Below are 4,137 nucleotides of genomic sequence, written 5' to 3' on the forward strand. Positions count from 1 at the left end.
GTTGTTTAATATATTTATCGATGGGGTTGTAAAAGAAGTAAATGCTAGGGTGTTTGGGAGAGGGGTGGGATTAAATTATGGGGAATCAAATTCAAAATGGGAATTGACACAGTTACTTTTTGCTGATGATACTGTGCTTATGGGAGATTCTAAAGAAAAATTGCAAAGGTTAGTGGATGAGTTTGAGAATGTGTGTAAAGGTAGAAAGTTGAAAGTGAACATAGAAAAGAGTAAGGTGATGAGGGTATCAAATGATTTAGATAAAGAAAAATTGGATATCAAATTGGGGAGGAGGAGTATGGAAGAAGTGAATGTTTTCACATACTTGGGAGTTGACGTGTCGGCGGATGGATTTATGAAGGATGAGGTTAATCATAGAATTGATGAGGGAAAAAAGGTGAGTGGTGCGTTGAGGTATATGTGGAGTTAAAAAACCGTATCTATGGAGGCAAAGAAGGGAATGTATGAAAGTATAGTAGTACCAACACTCTTATATGGATGTGAAGCTTGGGTTGTAAATGCAGCAGCGAGGAGGCGGTTGGAGGCAGTGGAGATGTCCTGTCTAAGGGCAATGTGTGGTGTAAATATTATGCAGAAAATTCGGAGTGTGGAAATTAGGAGAAGGTGTGGAGTTAATAAAAGCATTAGTCAGAGGGCAGAAGAGGGGTTGTTGAGGTGATTTGGTCATTTAGAGAGAATGGATCAAAGTAGAGTGACATGGAAAGCATATAAATCTATAGGGGAAGGAAGGAGGGGTAGGGGTCGTCCTCGAAAGGATTGGAAAGAGGGGGTAAAGGAGGTTTTGTGGGCTAGGGGCTTGGACTTCCAGCAAGCGTGCATGAGCGTGTTAGATAGGAGTGAATGGAGGCGAATGATACTTGGGACCTGACGATCTGTTGGAGTGTGAGCAGGGTAATATTTAGTGAATGGATTCAGGGAAACCGGTTATGTTCATATAGTCGGACTTGAGTCCTGGAAATGGGAAGTACAATGCCTGCACTTTAAAGGAGGGGTTTGGGATATTGGCAGTTTGGAGGGGTATGTTGTGTATCTTTATACGTATATGCTTCTAAGCAGTTGTATTCTGAGCACCTCTGCAAAAACAGTGATAATGTGCGAGTGTGGTGAAAGTGTTGAATGATGATGAAAGTATTTTCTTTTCGGGGATTTTCTTTCTTTTTTGGGTCACCCTGCCTCGGTGGGAGACGACCGACTTGTTGAAAAAAAAAATCTACAAGTACATGATACAACTTATACAGACTTAGATGACATCAATGACATTCAACATAGAAAGCCCCTGGTTATGCAGAGCATTTAGGACAATTTAGGTTAATTTTGTCTCCGAGGATATGACTCACACCTGTCGGCTAATACCCAATATTTGCACTCTTACGGGGGATCGAACGCCCAGTATTTTCACTCTTACAGGGGATCGAACCACAGACACCCTGTGTGTGAGCTGAGTGTACTACCAACCAAGCTATATCTCGGCACTGGATTTTACCCGTAACCCCAATCATTCGAAATGGTAAATCTTTCTAATTTTTATTTCTTATTTTTTTTTTTTGCTAACACCCAGGGATGAGAAACAGCCATATATAACAATGTTAACTGTATAAGCAGACTCCTTGCAACAGCAGATTTAATATTCGGAGAATTCACAGAAACACATAAAAGAAAGTTTTGAGCAGTGAGATGTGAGGTGCGAAACTAGTGAGTAATGTTATGAGAGAATAAACAATTTAAACAGAGGAGTAGGAAATCTATTTTTGAACTCATCGATTGATGCAGTAGAAATATTAGGAATATAAGTGGAGAGAAAGTTTATTCTTGAACATAAACCATTATCAGCTCAAGAACTCATGGAACGGTTCAGATAGAAAATTGTCTTGAAAGTCTAGAATAATTTATACCATATATTTATAGCCGTGGAGAATCAAGCTTCAACATGTTAAGTGGAACTGGTGAAGCAATATTGCATTAAACAAATAATACTGGAAGCAAGCAGACCCAGCAGCAGGTCCAGCAGCAGGCCCAGCAGCAGGCCCAGCAGCAGGCCCAGCAGCAGGCCCAGCAGCAGGCCCAGCAGCAGGCCCAGCAGCAGGCCCAGCAGCAGGCCCAGCAGCAGGCCCAGCAGCAGGCCCAGCAGCGGGCCCAGCAGCAGACCCAGCAGCAAGCCCAGCAGCAGACCCAGCAGCAGACCCAGCAGACATACCATACAGTTCACGGGGCTCCGTGAAAGATTTACTCTGAAATAACAGATAAAAAAAAAAAATCCTACCAACGATGAAAAGATAACCTGATCCACACGAACATTAAGGAACCAAGAAGAACCATAGCAACCTCTAATAGAACCATCTTAGATAACATCCACATTGAAATACAGACAGGCAAAGATACATAGGAAGATGCCACAAGAAATAGCCAATGCGAAGGGTTGTTCAGAAAAAATTTGTCTCAAAAAGTCAGGAAAAATATTGATACCAAATAAATAAACAATTATGGGACATTTCCAAGAAAACCGTCCAAAAAACTCTAAACCCACATGGAAAGTTGAATACAGAAATAGTCTGTATAAAAGATGTTCTTCTGAAAACGCCTGAAAGATCACTGACTGAAATAGTTCATAGTGGAATGTTCACAAAGAATGCTCGATGACTTACAGTGAGAGTATATACAGAGAACAGAAACTTCAACATTCATACCAAATAAAAGAAATTGAAAATGAACAAGGACGCAACTCAGTAAATTCACTACACAATAAATATTTCTACAAATACGCTAAATATAAGTATAAAAAAAATCTGGAATTCTCCCGTTGCTCACATGAGGATCATACCGTGACGCTGAACAATATATGGGGTAAATCTTGAAAGACCAGTGTGAATCAATGTTCAGTTATCCACTAATGACTAAATGACCTGAGAGCTAATAATTGTATAACCTCGGCTTGCCATATGAAGTATATCTGACATAAGTGCAAATTCCCAGAATTCGAGAAGGAAATACAACACATACATTCACATATATAACACATACACTCTCATATACAACACATACACTCACATATACAACACATACACTCTCATATAAAACGCATACACTCTCATATACAACACATACACTCTCATATACAACACATACACTCTCATATATAACACATACACTCTCATATACAACACATACACTCTCATATACAACACATACACTCTCATATACAACACATACACTCACATATACAACACATACACTCTCATATACAACACATACACTCATAAATACAACACATACACTCTCATATACAACACATACACTCTCATATACAACACATACACTCTCATATATAACACATACACTTTCACATACAACACATACACTCTCATATACAACACATACACTCTCATATACAACACATACACTCTCATATACAACACATACACTCACATATACAACACATACACTCTCATATTTAACACATACACTCTCATATACAACACATACACTCTCATATATAACACATACACTCTCATATACAACACATACACTCACATATACAACACATACACTCATATATAACACATGCACTCTCATATACAACACATACACACTCATATACAACACATACACTCTCACATACAACACATACACTCTCATATACAACACATACACTCTCATATACAACATATACACTCTCATATATGTAGACAGCCTGTACTGTCTGCACAGAGGAGAGGAAGTGGCTGTTCCTCACCTTGCCCATGCTCGCCCTACTCATGCTCACCCGTCTACCATGCACCCACCACGACTTTGAATAAACAAGAAGCCTCCGAAGACGTCTATCATTGAACCACCCGCTTTCAGCTCTACCAAATAATCTCGTTATAAATGGTGGAAAGCGGTGGTCGCAGCAGTGTGTTTGCCCAGAGAGAGGAAGGAAGGAATGAAGTTGTTCACTTCATCCCCCTACACAACAAGCATCCGTCTCTCAACGAGTTATCCTGATGTCGTGTCTGCACGTTTGAGCATCCAGACACAGGTACAAGCAGGATCCAGCCGAAATTTGCCGAAATTCTCCGAGAATTGTAAGTGACCCCACGCTACAGCGTCCCACGCTGTTTCTCAAGTCATGTGTTCAGC

This window comes from Cherax quadricarinatus, chromosome 90, assembly GCF_038502225.1.
Source record: "Cherax quadricarinatus isolate ZL_2023a chromosome 90, ASM3850222v1, whole genome shotgun sequence".
NCBI lineage: Eukaryota > Metazoa > Arthropoda > Malacostraca > Decapoda > Parastacidae > Cherax > Cherax quadricarinatus.